We start from the raw sequence: 16,592 nt of genomic DNA, 5'->3' as shown, positions 1-16,592 counted from the left end.
GCTTGTAGTGTCATATCTTTTATTAAGGATGATATATTATTGACTCAAAAAAAGTAGTATTTTAAAAAAATAAATTTATGAAAAATATTCTATCAAGAAATACACTATTTTCGATCGGTCTTTTGATGGAATATTATTGGCGAATTGAGTATTTTTGACAAAAAAATTAATTTTAATTTTAATTTTATATAATATTTAGAACTATCCATAATTTCTTCTCATCCTTAAATAGGAGGATAAATGTGCTTTAATGTACTCGGACTTACGTCCTCCTATTCTAACAACAATGTTGATGCTAATCGAGGTAATACCTGGTCGATAAATTTTATTTCTTTTTAAATACATTTTTGGGTGAAAATTTTAATTAATTTATAAAATTTATTAAATTATGGAACATCTACGATGTTGGTGAAAGAATTATGTAATAAATATATCTATACAAATTAATTTAAAGATCAAATGAAACTTTAATTGAAGCGGTGAAGATGTTAAAATTTATTGTGTTTTGAGTTTGAATCCTATCAATTATATTTTTCTAGATTTCACATTAATTGAAATGACAATAATATATGTTTATTACTTTGTAAAAGGAAAGAGTTTTGGTAATTACTCAATTGAGTTGGGACGCGATTGAAGAGTAATACTAACTCAATAAACCCCTTAAATATAGTATAGATTCTCGTATGAGATTTTAATATTTAACATAGGTATAATGATTTATTTGACCCTCCAAATTTACTAAAAAAATTATTTTACCCATCCATTTACTTTTTTGTCTTTTTTAGCCCTTAAACTTGAGTTTGTTAAATTATCCTAAAATGAATGAAAAAGTTAACTTTTGTTAACTTTAGTGATGTAGCGTACATGTGAATTACCACATGGATGCCATGCCAATAATTAATAATTTTTAAAATTTTTAAAATTTTTTCAAAAAAATATAATAATAATTTTTAAAATTTAAAAACTACTAAAAAGATATAAAAATTATGTATATATTTTAAATTTTTTTAAAAATTAATTAATTGTTAGTTGCCACGTGTATGACGCCACGTCAACAAAGTTAACAAACATTAACTTTTTCATCCATTTCAAGGCTATTTGACAAACAATGTAAGTTTAAGGGCTAAAAGAAAAAAAATTAAATGGAGGGCTAAAATGATATTTTGTGAAGTTGAGGGCCAAAAAAGGTCATTTGCCTTTAAAATGTGATTTATATATTAACATTAAATTTAGAAACAACTTATATTTTAAAATTATTTAAAATTAATATATCATATATACTAATATTAACAAAATTGAATATAATTAAAAAACACCTAAAAAAAAGTGTCACACCTTAGGAGAACCCCTTGCATATCACATTTCGGAGCACCAAAGATGCATACTCCTCGCCTAACATGTGACAGCCCAAAATGTGACCCTAGTCGGAAAGTGGTTTCGGGACCACAAAACCGAGTCATAAAAATAATTAACCGCCATATTTGAAGCTTATTATATGTATATATGCATGTGTGAAAATTTCATGTTTGAATTTTGTTAATTGTAAGTGAATTTTATTAAATAGGACTTGTGTGAGAAAATTTAGAAATGTGATAGGCAAATGTTAAAGTGGCCTATTGATGCATGTTAAAAATGCTTGTACTTGCATGTCAAATTGGCCAAATTCTAGATGGTGGCCGGCCATGTTATGGACTAAAGCATATTATAATTATTTTGTGTCAACATTTTATGCTAATAATTTTATGTTACAAAATGAAATAAGGAATAAGGCTAATAAAATACTAGTTAATGGGAGGAGAAACCAAAGTTTCTCCATCCTTGCTCCTCATTGCCGTACCTAGAAGAGAAAAGCTTTGAAAAATTCAACTATGGTGGTTAGCTAAATCAAGGTAAGTTCAAGGATGATTCTTGGATTTTTAGCATTTTTTTTAGTTAGTCATTAAGTTCTTTGCTTAACCCATGACCAAAATTTGAAATGGTGTGGTGTCTTGAGCATTCGGTTTTAGTTATTAAAGGATGAGATTGGGTTATAGTCTTTATGTTTTATGAAGAATTGTTGAAGAGAAAATGTTCAAGAAATGGTTGTTGTTCATGTTATTTGGATGAAAAAGAAAATGGTAGTTAGGTGAAGTAGAGTCTAACAAATGAGCACATATGTGCATTAGTTGCTAAATGGAGAAAAATCGGCTAACAAGTTGTGTACTAAGGCCGAATATGATTTTGGATACTATTGGGCAATGTATGTGTTTTGAATTGATGGAATGGAGAGGATGCTTTAATTGTGTTATGAACAATTATATGTTAAATTAAGGTTTGCTAAGCTAGCTACTAAGGTGAAATGCAAATGTTAGCATTTGATTTGGTAATAATCTGCCTGGGGACAGCAGCAGTAAGGTGATTTTGGAAAATCGCCATAATTTGTAGGAGTTGAATTAGAAGCTGAGTAAATTATGTCATTAAAGCTTGAAGAGTCTAGTTTCTTACAAAAGAAACTATAAAAACAAAAGAGTTACCGATCTTGAGATATTTGAAGTATTGTGGGGCTGAGTCAAAACAACTACTAGATTCCCTGTTCTGTTTTTATAAAATCAGTATAAATTGTACAAAAATGTACCTAAGATAAAATTTATGTGCTTAGACTCCTTAATGAGTCTAGTTTCAAATGAAATAAACAAGAACATATTTTGAATTCTGTACAGTGAGAAATTTGATTCGTAGTGAAGGATAGTCAGTTTAGTCAAACAGTGAAACAATGTGAACTTTAAGAAAAATCTGGTATTGTTGGGCTAAACTAAAAATTTTGAAAATTTTATGGATAATAGATAAATGAGTCTTCTGTCAAGAAAAATTTACGGCAATTGATTTGGAGTTTCGTAGCTCCAGTTATAAAAACTTTAGTGACTGTTGCTCAGGAAGTCAGCTTATAGGGAAATTGTAATTATATTGTAAACATTAATGAAAATTTGCTAATGAATTATTTATTGATTTTTATAAAGCTTACTGTAATCTATGTGTGTGAAAGTCGAATCTATATATATTATATTCTGAAAGTAATACTTGAATAGTCGATTAATGACTATTTTAAAATTTGTTGAACTTAAGCTCAAGAGCAAAGGGGAACTAAATCCGATAAAGGGAAGGAAAAAGTAATTGAATAGCCATTGAAGTCGTTCGACAACATCCGAGGTAAGTCTTCGAGTAATGACCCTACTTGAATTATATTGAAATGATTAGTCATACTATGACGGATAGCCGAATGTGCATAGAGACTATGTTATAAAGCCAATTGAAATCATGCTCTTTGTGTGTGGCTATTGAGCCGAAATTGGAAAGGTTTAATAAATGTTATGTGTTTGAGCCTTAGTAACGAAAATGAAATATGGATGTGTCATGATTGTTGATATATGTGTGCATGAGCATTTGAATGATATCCGGGCTAAGTCCCGAAGGCATTTGTGCTAGTGATTTTATCCGGGTTAAGACCCGAAGGCATTTATGCTAGTGATTTTATCCAGGTTAAGACCCGAAGGCATTTGTGCTAGTGATTTTATCCGGGCTAAGACCCGAAGGCATTTGTGCGAGTTGATATATCCGGGCTAAGACCCAAAGGCATTTGTGCGAGTTGCTATACCCGGGTTAAGACCCGAAGGCAATTGTGCTTGTGGTTATATCCGGCTAAATTCCGAAGAAACTTGGGTTCGAAGGTGAGCGTGTTGTGCTGTAATAAATTCAATTAATACGCTCGAAAAACCCAAACGATAAGGTATGTTTGCGTGTGCATCGGAAAAGTCGATTCGTTTTAAATAGTATTCGTTCAATCGACTAACGAACTTTCGGCTTTTAGATAGGTTAATACCTTGTGTGTATATGTTGATGAAATGTGAAGTAAGTATGTTTATGAGAATGTGTATTAATAAAGTGATTCATTTAGCTATGTGAATGTAATACTTTAGTCAAAGCCGATTTCATTACTTGAAACTTACTAAGCTTTAAAATGCTTACCCCGTTGCTTTGGCTCTCTGTTTTATAGATTTGTTCGTTAGATATCGGATTCGGGATCATCGAAGTCGAAGTCATCCACACTATCAAAGCCCTTTTGGTACTCTTTTAGTTGAACTCTGGATATGGCATGTATAGGACTACCCTTTTTGTTGTGGGTCATGGACCCTTTGGATTTGTATAATTTTGGATAGCCATGCGAAAATGGCTTAAATATGTTTGAGCATAATGTTATAATCATTTGGTATGGATATGGTTATTGAGAGGTGTGGATATGCTTAACAAGGATTGGCCATGGGAATGGTTAATCACTATCATAATTTGTGCTATTTATGCTAAAAGGGCTAGTTGAATCATGGAAACTATGAAATAGGTAAAGTCTACCTTAAAGGCAGATGCTGACAGCAGCAGTGATGTAGATTTAGAAAATCACTAAAAATAGTAGGAATGGAATTAAATAGTGAATAAATTATGTAAACGAACCTTGATGAATCTATTGTCATAGGAAAGTAACGAAACGATCATATGGACAGTATGTTAAGAGATATTCAGGTTCTCGTGAGACAGGGCCAGAACGGTTTCTGGATTCCCTATTCCGACTTTGGAAATTAATTATAAATTAACCAGAGATAATTAGGAGTCATTCCATATATGTATAGATTCCTCTCTGAGTCTAGTTTTTATAGAAACCAACGGCATCAGTATTGAAGCTCTGTGGAGGGAGATATCCAAGTCGTAATGCGCAAAGGTCAGTGTAGTCGATCCCTGTAACATGGGAGACTTTGACTAATAAACTGTACTAATTGGCCTGACAAAAAATTCTAGAAAAAATATGTAGATGGGAATATGAGTCTAGTTTCAGGGAAAATTTACGAAAGAGATTTTTGAGTTATGAAACTCAAGATATGATTTTTAAGGTGACAGTGATGCAGTTAGCCAACTGCCTGAAAATTTTTAAAATGGATTGTGCAAAGAAGTGATATAAGTCTGCAAACCCCTCGTGTCCGACTCCGGCGACGGACTCGGGTACGGGGTGTTACAATTTTATTGGTATCAAAGCTACGGTTTAGTCGATGCTAGGACTACCGTAATGCGTTGGGTCTAGCTATACATGCCATTTTATGTGATTATTTGATAGTGTGGTGATTTCTGACATTTGCAAATGTGTTTATTTATAGTAATGGATCCCGATCCTGACCGAGCGGTAGCTGATGATCTTGAGAGTGTAGCACCTGCTCCTGCACAAGGGATAGTGCCGGTGGACTCTCAACCTAATGCTAGTAACCCGAATGATGAAGCTAGACAAGCTTTCTATAGCGTGATGAATGATTGGTTCAACCAATACATTCGAACTAATACGGCTGTTCCACAACCTCCATTCCCGACAAATACCACCCCCGCACCTACAATACCTCCGGTAACTGACCAAATAAGGTCAAATAAGCCCCAGTTGACAGAATCCGAAAACATGGGGCTACTGAATTTAAAGCTACGGATAGCGACGATGCCGAGCAAGCTGAATTTTGGTTGGACAACACTATCCGGGTACTCGATGAGCTATCTTGTACACCCGATGAAGGCCTAAAGTGTACTATCTCCTTGCTACGCGATTCTGCCTACTATTGGTGGAGTACTCTGACTTCTGTTGTGCCCCGAGAGCAAGTAACTTGGGAGTTTTTCCAAACTGAGTTTTGGAAAAAGTATATCAGTCAAAGATTTGTTGATAAAAAACGGAAGGAATTTCTTGAGCTTAAGCAAGGTTCTATGTCAGTTACTGATTACGAGCGAAAATTTGTTAGACTTAGTAGATACGCTCGGGAATGTGTTTCGTCCGAGGCTATCATGTGTAAACGCTTCGAGGATGGGCTGAATGAAGATATAAAATGTTCGTTGGCATTCTTGAAATACGAGAGTTCGTAGTACTTGTCGAGCGAGCTTGTAAAGCCGAAGAGCTTAGAAAAGAAAAACAAAAAGTTGATGTGGGAACTGGAGAGTTTCGTAAAAGATCCTCGGGAAAGTCTCTTCAACAGGCATCGAAGAAATTTCGAGATGATGTGGGCCGGTCTAGAGGCACTTCGGGCCTTTTTAGACGAGATCGTGATCGACCCCCTGTGGGTACACGAGGCACTTCGGTCGCCAGTGTTGGGAATGAACGTCGAGACAGAACGGAATGTCGACATTGCGGTAAATGGCATTCGGGGAGTTGTAGATTCCATGACCGCTCCTGTTACAAGTGCGGATCAGTTGACCACTTCATTAAAGATTGCCCGAGGCTGTCTGAACAGAATGTAAATCAGAGTGGGAAACCGGGTGCTACCACTGCTCGAGGTAGACCATCTAGAAATACGGGCAATGCTAGTGGTGGTTAGAGAGGATCTAGAGATGCTACGACTAGATCCGAGGCTCGTGCGCCTGCTAGAGCTTATGCTATACGTACCCGCGAGGATGCTTCTTCGCCTGATGTTATTACCGGTACTTTTACTCTCTTTGATACTAATGTAATTGCTTTGATTGACCCCGGTTCTACTCATTCTTACATATGTGAAACCTTAGCATCCAGTAAGACTTTACCTATTGAGTCTACTGAGTTCGTAATTCGGGTGTCAAATCCCTTGGGTCGTTACGTGCTTGTCGACAAAGTGTGTAAGAAATGTCCCCTAGTAATTCGAGGTTCCTGTTTTCCGGCGGACTTGATGCTTTTGCCGTTTGATGAATTTGATGTTATTCTCGGGTTGGATTGGTTGACCGTGCATGATGCGGTTGTGAATTGCAAAAGCAAGACTATTGATTTGAGGTGCGCAAATAAAGAAGTAATCCGAGTTGAGTCTACGGACTTGGATGGGTTGCCAGCTGTAATATCCTCAATGTTGGCCCAGAAATATGTAAGAAAAGGGTGCGAAGCATACCTTGCGTATGTACTTGATGACAAAGAATTAGAAAAGAAACCCGAATCTGTGCCGGTGGTTTGTGAATACCCGGATGTTTTTCCTGAAGAATTACCGGGTTTACCACCTGTTCGGGAGATAGAGTTTGGTATTGAGCTTGTACCTGGGACTACGCCGATTTCGATAGCTCCGTATCGTATGGCACCAACCGAGTTAAAAGAGTTGAAAGCTCAGTTGCAAGAATTGACGGATAGAGGTTTCGCTCGACCAAGCTTCTCACCTTGGGGTGCACCAGTATTGTTCATGAAAAAGAAGGACGGAACCATGAGGTTGTGCATTAACTATCGTCAGCTGAATAAAGTGACAATAAAGAACAAATATCTGTTACCGCGTATCGATGATTTGTTCGACCAACTGAAGGGAGCCTCAGTGTTCTCAAAAATAGATTTGAGATCGGGCTATTATCAGTTGCGAATTCGAGATTCGGACATACCCAAAACTGCCTTCAGAACGAGATATGGTCACTACGAGTTCTTAGTGATGCCGTTTGGGCTCACTAATGCCCCTGCGGTATTTATGGATTTGATGAATCGGATCTTCAGACCATATTTGGATCGGTTCGTAGTTGTGTTCATTGATGACATCTTGGTCTATTCAAGAGATGGGACCGAACATGCTGAGCACTTGAGACTAGTGTTGCAAATTTTGCGGGATAAGCAGTTATATGCTAAGTTCAGTAAGTGTGAGTTCTGGTTAAGAGAGGCTAGCTTCTTGGGTCATGTGGTATCCGCATCGGGTATTCGAGTTGATCCGAGCAAAATTTCAGCCATACTTAACTGGAAGCCTCCAAGAAATATTACCGAAGTTCGAAGCTTCCTGGGGCTCGCCGGTTATTACCGACGATTTGTCAAAGGTTTCTCGATGATAGCCACACCAATGACGAAGCTACTTCAAAAGGATGTTAAGTTCGAATGGACGGAGAAATGTCAGAAAAGTTTTGATCAACTAAAAACTTATTTGACTGAAGCTCCAATTTTAGTGCAACCCGAATCAGGCAAAGAGTTTGCCATTTATAGTGACGCATCCCTACTTGGGTTGGGTTGCGTATTGATGCAAGAAGGTCGAGTGGTGGCCTATGCGTCGAGACAATTAAAGCCACATGAGAAAAATTATCCGACCCATGATCTCGAACTAGCTGCCATCGTATTCGCTTTAAAAATATGGCAACATTACTTATTTGGTGAAAAGTGCCATGTATTTTCGGATCACAAAAGTCTCAAATATTTGATGACTCAAAGAGACTTAAATCTGCGACAAAGACGTTGGCTTGAGTTGTTGAAAGATTACGAGCTTGTCATTGATTACCACCCGGGAAAGGCTAATGTGGTTGCGGACGCCTTAAGCCGGAAATCACTGTTTGCTTTACGAGCGATGAATGTGCACTTGTCTGTTCTACCCGACAATGTGTTAGTAGCTGAATTAAAGGCCAAACCATTATTGATTCGTCAAATTCGTGAAGCTCAGAAAGTCGACGATAAATTGGTTGCAAAACGGGCTAAATGTGTTCCGAATATGGAATCCGAATTTCAAATTGATGATGACGATTGTTTGAGGTTCAGAAGTCGGTTGTGTGTTCCAAGAAATTCAGAACTCAATTCGATGATTCTGAGCGAAGCCCATTGTAGCCGAATGTCAATTCACCCGGGAGTACGAAAATGTACAACGATTTGAAACGTCGGTTTTGGTGGCATGGTATGAAACGAGACATCTCCGACTTTGTTTCAAGATGTTTAATATGTCAACAAGTGAAAGCAGAACATCAAGTGCCTTCAGGATTACTTCAGCCGATCATGATACCCGAGTGGAAATGGGATCGAGTCACAATGGACTTTGTGTCCGGACTGCCATTGTCGGTAAGTAAGAAGGATGCGATTTGGGTTGTTGTTGATAGACTGACTAAGTCGGCTCACTTTATCCCCGTGCGTACGGATTTTTCATTGGATAAACTAGCCGAATTGTATGTTTCTCAAATTGTGAGATTACACGGGGTACCTATTTCTATCGTGTCGGATAGAGATCCGAGATTCACCTCACGATTTTGGAAGAAATTGCAAGAAGCTTTGGGTACCAAGCTGCATTTTAGCACTGCTTTTCACCCCCAAACCGATGGTCAATCCGAGCGGATAATTCAGATATTTGAGGATATGTTGAGATGTTGCATCCTCGAGTTTAGTGGTTCATGGGAACGGTATTTACCTTTGATTGAATTCGCTTACAACAATAGTTTTCAATCAAGTATTAAGATGGCACCTTACGAGGCTTTGTACGGTCGTAAATGCCGTACACCATTGTTTTGGACCGAGCTCGGTGAAAGTAAAATTTTCGGAGTTGATTTGATTAAAGATGCCGAACAGAAAGTAAAAATAATTCGTGAAAGTCTGAAGACAGCCACAGATCGTCAGAAATCGTATGCGGATTTGAAACGAAAAGACATTGAATATCAGGTGGGAGATAAAGTGTTTCTTAAAGTTTCGCCTTGGAAAAAGGTACTCAGATTTGGCCGTAAGGGCAAGTTGAGTCCGAGATTCATTGGGCCGTACGAAATCTCCGAACGAGTTGGTCCGGTTGCGTATAGATTGATTTTGCCCCCTGAACTTGAAAAGATTCACGAAGTCTTTCATGTTTCGATGCTTCGACGTTATAGATCCGATCCGTCACATGTGATTAATCCCTCAGAAGTTGAAATTCAATCTGACTTGAGTTATGAAGAAGAACCGATTCATATCCTAGCTCGTGAAGTGAAGGAGTTGCGAAACAAAAGGGTTCCGTTAGTAAAGGTGTTATGGCTCAAACACGGGATCGAGGAAGCTACTTGGGAAACCGAGAGCTCGATGAAAGAACGATACCCAAACCTATTTACCGGTAAGATTTTCGGGAACGAAAATTTCTTAAGTGGGGGAGAGTTGTGACAGCCCAAAATGTGACCCTAGTCGGAAAGTGGTTTTGGGACCACAAAACCAAGTCATAAAAATAATTAACCGCCATATTTGAAGCTTATTATATGTATATATGCATGTGTGAAAATTTCATGTTTGAATTTTGTTAATTGTAAGTGAATTTTATTAAATAGGACTTGTGTGAGAAAATTTAGAAATGTGATAGGCAAATGTTAAAGTGGCCTATTGATGCATGTTAAAAATGCTTGTACTTGCATGTCAAATTGGCCAAATTCTAGATGGTGGCCGGCCATGTTATGGACTAAAGCATATTATAATTATTTTGTGTCAACATTTTATGCTAATAATTTTATGTTACAAAATGAAATAAGGAATAAGGCTAATAAAATACTAGTTAATGGGAGGAGAAACCAAAGTTTCTCCATCCTTGCTCCTCATTGCCGTACCTAGAAGAGAAAAGCTTTGAAAAATTCAGCTATGGTGGTTAGCTAAATCAAGGTAAGTTCAAGGATGATTCTTGGATTTTTAGCATTTTTTTTTAGTTAGTCATTAAGTTCTTTGCTTAACCCATGACCAAAATTTGAAATGGTGTGGTGTCTTGAGCATTCGGTTTTAGTTATTAAAGGATGAGATTGGGTTATAGTCTTTATGTTTTATGAAGAATTGTTGAAGAGAAAATGTTCAAGAAATGGTTGTTGTTCATGTTATTTGGATGAAAAAGAAAATGGTAGTTAGGTGAAGTAGAGTCTAACAAATGAGCACATATGTGCATTAGTTGCTAAATGGAGAAAAATCGGCTAACAAGTTGTGTACTAAGGCCGAATATGATTTTGGATACTATTGGGCAATGTATGTGTTTTGAATTGATGGAATGGAGAGGATGCTTTAATTGTGTTATGAACAATTATATGTTAATTTAAGGTTTGCTAAGCTAGCTACTAAGGTGAAATGCAAATGTTAGCATTTGATTTGGTAATAATCTGCTTGGGGACAGCAGCAGTAAGGTGATTTTGGGAAATCGCCATAATTTGTAGGATTTGAATTAGAAGCTGAGTAAATTATGTCATTAAAGCTTGAAGAGTCTAGTTTCTTACAAAAGAAACTATAAAAACAAAAGAGTTACCGATCTTGAGATATTTGAAGTATTGTGGGGCTGAGCAAAACGACTACTAGATTCCCTGTTCTGTTTTTATAAAATCAGTATAAATTGTACAAAAATGGCCCTAAGATAAAATTTATGTGCTTAGACTCCTTAATGAGTCTAGTTTCAAATTAAATAAGCAAGAACATATTTTGAATTCTGTACAATGAGAAATTTGATTCGTAGTGAAGGATAGTCAGTTTAGTCAAACAGTGTAACAAGGTGAACTTTAAGAAAAATCTGGTATTCTTGGGCTAAACTAAAAATTTTGAAAATTTTATGGATAATAGATAAATGAGTCTTCTGTCAAGAAAAATTTACGGCAATTGATTTGGAGTTTCGTAGCTCCAGTTATAAAAACTTTAGTGACTGTTGCTCAGGAAGTCAGCTTATAGGGAAATTGTAATTATATTGTAAACATTAATGAAAATTTGCTAATGAATTATTTATTGATTTTTATAAAGCTTACTGTAATCTATGTGTGTGAAAGTCGAATCTATATATATTATATTCTGAAAGTAATACTTGAATAGTCGATTAATGACTATTTTAAAATTTGTTGAACTTAAGCTCAAGAGCAAAGGGGAACTAAATCCGATAAAGGGAAGGAAAAAGTAATTGATAGCCATTGAAGTCGTTCGACAACATCCGAGGTAAGTCTTCGAGTAATGACCCTACTTGAATTATATTGAAATGATTAGTCATACTATGACGGATAGCCGAATGTGCATAGAGACTATGTTATAAAGCCAATTGAAATCATGCTCTTTGTGTGTGGCTATTGAGCCGAAATTGGAAAGGTTTAATAAATGTTCTGTGTTTGAGCCTTAGTAACGAAAATGAAATATGGATGTGTCATGATTGTTGATATATGTGTGCATGAGCATTTGAATGATATCCGGGCTAAGTCCCGAAGGCATTTGTGCTAGTGATTTTATCCGGGTTAAGACCCGAAGGCATTTATGCTAGTGATTTTATCCGGGTTAAGACCCGAAGGCATTTGTGCTAGTGATTTTATCCGGGCTAAGACCCGAAGGCATTTGTGCGAGTTGATATATCCGGGCTAAGACCCGAAGGCATTTGTGCGAGTTGCTATACCCGGGTTAAGACCCGAAGGCAATTGTGCTTGTGGTTATATCCAGCTAAATTCCGAAGAAACTTGGGTTCGAAGGTGAGCGTGTTGTGCTGTAATAAATTCAATTAATACGCTCGAAAAACCCAAACGATAAGGTATGTTTGCGTGTGCATCGGAAAAGTCGATTCGTTTTAAATAGTATTCATTCAATCGACTAACGAACTTTCGGCTTTTAGATAGGTTAATACCTTGTGTGTATATGTTGATGAAATGTGAAGTAAGTATGTTTATGAGAATGTGTATTAATAAAGTGATTCATTTAGCTATGTGAATGTAATACTTTAGTCAAAGCCGATTTCATTACTTGAAACTTACTAAGCTTTAAAATGCTTACCCCGTTGCTTTGGCTCTCTGTTTTATAGATTTGTTCGTTAGATATCGGATTCGGGATCATCGAAGTCGAAGTCATCCACACTATCAAAGCCCTTTTGGTACTCTTTTAGTTGAACTCTGGATATGGCATGTATAGGACTACCCTTTTTGTTGTGGGTCATGGACCCTTTGGATTTGTATAATTTTGGATAGCCATGCGAAAATGGCTTATATATGTTTGAGCATAATGTTATAATCATTTGGTATGGATATGGTTATTGAGAGGTGTGGATATGCTTAACAAGGATTGGTCATGGGAATGGTTAATCACTATCATAATTTGTGCTATTTATGCTAAAAGGGCTAGTTGAATCATGGAAACTATGAAATAGGTAAAGTCTACCTTAAAGGTAGATGCTGACAGCAGCAGTGATGTAGATTTATAAAATCAATAAAAATATTAGGAATGGAATTAAATAGTGAATAAATTATGTAAACTAACCTTGATGAATCTATTGTCATAGGAAAGTAACGAAACGATCATATGGATAGTATGTTAAGAGATATTCAGGTTCTCGTGAGACAGGGCCAGAACGGTTTCTGAATTCCCTGTTCCGAATTTGAAAATTCATTATAAATTAACCAGAGATAATTAGGAGTCACGCCATATATGTATAGAGTCCTCTCTGAGTCTAGTTTCTATAGAAACAAACGGCATCAGTATTGAAGCTCTGTGCAGGGAGATATCCAAGTCGTAATGCGCAAAGGTCAGTGTAGTCGATCCCTGTAACATGGGAGACTTTGACTAATAAACTGTACTAATTGGCCCCACCAAAATTCTAGAAAAAAATATGTAGATGGGAATATGAGTCTAGTTTCAGGGAAAATTTATGAAACTGATTTTTGAGTTGTGAAACTCAAGATATGATTTTTAAGGTGACAGTGACGCAGTTAGCCAACTGCCTGGAAATTTTTAAAATGGATTGTGCAAAGAAGTGATATAAGTCTGCAAACCCCTCGTGTCCGACTCCGGTGACGGACTCGGGTACGGGGTGTTACATAACACCTCGCAAGAAAGCGATGTGAGAACTCCACGATCTTAATACACCCACACATGAACTAGACAAGGGCCTCATTGAACCTGCGCTTCTAACACTAGCCGCTAGAATCTAATTCCACCTAACATAAATGGCAATCTATCCAATCGCCACCTTAGTAGCCTCGCCTAAACCTAGACTTGCCACAAAAAACTAGCTGCTATAGTCCCCCCTCGGTCATTATTGATATTAGGACACATGGTGCCTAGGGATCATAGCCCATTATATATAAGCCAACAATTACTCCTAAATCAAGGGGCTATCCCTTTTTTTTCCCTTCTCTCTCTCTCTCTCTCTCTCTCTCTCTCTCCCCCTTTCTCTCTCTCTTCTTTTCTCCATTCTCTACCTTTCGTCAAGCTTCCCCATCCACCCTGTTAATCACCACTCATAGCGACTTTTCACTTTGCATTAAACCAGGTGAATTATTGAAAACCATCTTAATCCTCTATTATTAAACTTCACCATCAACAATGGGTGTGGTGATGATTGCCTCCCGACGTACCAACTTTGAAAGTGAGAATACTACTTACTAAAGATATGAATAAAGGTGGCGTCTGTAAGTATACGAGTCAGGTTGTAATATAATTTTTACAACGAAATATGAAAGTACTCCGAGGATGGTAGCCAAGGGAGGCGAGACTAAACTAAGACTAATTTATACGATAATGGGTCTAATTAGTAATTGGTAATTTAATTAAATTACATTAAGATTAATCCTAAGGTGATGAGAAAAACTATTTTAACAATAAGAAAAATAATAGTGGAGATAGATAGCAAATTTTATCAGATTGAAAGATAGAAGACTAACTCACTTCAGTGTTCATAATGAAATCCTATTTCGGGTTGTACTCAATCAACTAGTCATTAACCTAACAGGGCCTCTCGACCTTCCATTAACCTAATAAGTCGGTAAGAACTACTTATCTCTCGATGTCATCGCCCAGACCGAATTGGCCGAAATCCTACTTCCATTACCTCCTTTATACCACTTAACATTGATGCACGAATTGTCACACCCCAAATTTGGTGAACCCAATCAGAAGTCATGTAGATGTGAAGTTGTCTATTTGGCATAGTGTAGTCTGCCCATTTGCAGTCTTTTGGTGAATAAGATTTGGCGTAAAGTATCTATCGTGTAAGTAATTAAAGAGTCTATCTCAGGTTATTCTGTTAATTAAGAAAAGATTATGGCAAGCGAAGAGTAAGCCTGGTAAGACTTACGCTAAGTGTATAGTACACCCTGTTTGTCTAAGCACTATGCTAATTGGATTTTGTAACTTGATTTGGTTAGGAGCCAACTAAATTGATTGGTAAAATAGGTTATGTACAAGTTCATCATTTAAATCTCTATCAGATCTCTGTAGGTCATTTATTAGGAAAAAGTCTTGATACATTTGACACTTGTCAAGTTCCACTAAAGGGAATTGGATATATATTATGTAAAGGATTTGTCTAGATAGTTCTTTTTCCTTTGATATTACTCTCTAGTTCTTCTTCTTAAATTTATATGTTTTCTTCCCCATTATTAATATGGAAGTTAAGGTATTTGAATTAATGTGTGGATGCTCCACCTTTTGGTAAGTTTGATAGCTCTACATGTTACGTTTTTGAAAGAATAAAGCTATTAAAAAGCATATGAATAGTGAGTTGTCAATAAGAAACCCTACATGAGGGTATTATGTAATTAAGATGTTAGTCATTTGTCTATAAATGAGTTTTAATAGTGGTTCTACGTTCTTTAAACAATTGTTGCTACTATTTCGAGATGAGCCACATTTATCTACTGGGGTTTCTACCTGTCCTAGGGTGATGATAGGAAAGCCTCATGTAATGATGAGTTTAGGCAAATTCATATCACAAACATGACTGTTCATGTGGTACCTTAGTGGCATCCAAATAGAGCCTTTGTGGCATATTCAATATTGCCTTTGTGGAGTATTCTGTTTGCCTTGTGAGGCATATTTTGTTTGGCTTGTGTGGCGTATTTTGTTTGGCTTGTGTAGCGTATTCTGTTTGGCGTTTGTGACGTATTCTATAAATGTCTTTATGATGTTTTCTATAAATGCCTTTACAACATATTCTATGTTGCTTTTATGGTGAACCATGAAATGCTTATGTGGCATATTTATAATGCCTAGTGGCAAAATCTGGTTATTCGCCTATGTGATAAGTTTGTATAAAGCTCTAAGATCTTTTAAGGGACAATTCCTGAAGGGAAGTAAGTATGTGTATTTCTAGAAGAGAAATCCACCGTAGTAATTTGTCAGTATAGGATATGTGCATATTTATAATTATGAAAGGTATATAAGTTACTTGGTTTGAGATTTTTTATGGTATGCAGGGTTGAAATCTGAGTTATCTGGTATCTTCCATTTATGAGTAGTATCATGTCTCATTCTAGGGTTACTTGGAATCTAAGCCGATTACCAAATTGGGTGTTCTTTTATTATGTAACATAGACGTTGGAATTCTTCTAAATGATTTGGAATGTTTCATTATCAGTATAAGGTTGTTTTGGTTTTGAATTAGAGTATGATTTGATTGCTTCTTTGATGATTATCAAACTCAATATGGGATTCCACCAAATGTACGATCAATTAGTAAATATCCATCAAGAAATAGTATCTGTGAACAACCATTATGAGGAAAAGTGTTAAGTGTTTTTGAAGAGGAAATTCGTAGAAAGTGGGTTCTATATATATATTCAGCTGATAAGTATCTTGTGTTCTAAGAAGGATTAAGACCTGTATCAACTAGAAAAATTTGTAATCCGCCATGGTGTGAAGTAAGAGGGGCATTAAGTATGGAAGTTGGTGTATAGGTATATATCCATTAATCTAAAATTATTTGCCAAAGAAAGAAGGTTAATCCAAACTTTTAAGATATGAAATTCAATTCGAAAGGTTTTAAGGTAAAGTGTATTAAAAACTCACTAAGTTCGTATGAGCTTAAAAGCGTTTTATTTATATTTCAGGTTCTGCTGAAAAAGGAGTTCGCCAAGTGATAGACCAAGCTAGGATTGCACTAAAGAAATGGCGAGATGGATGTTATGCATATAGAGGTCAT

Source organism: Gossypium hirsutum, chromosome D07 (assembly GCF_007990345.1).
Source record: "Gossypium hirsutum isolate 1008001.06 chromosome D07, Gossypium_hirsutum_v2.1, whole genome shotgun sequence".
NCBI lineage: Eukaryota > Viridiplantae > Streptophyta > Magnoliopsida > Malvales > Malvaceae > Gossypium > Gossypium hirsutum.
This window is presented reverse-complemented; position numbering follows the sequence as displayed.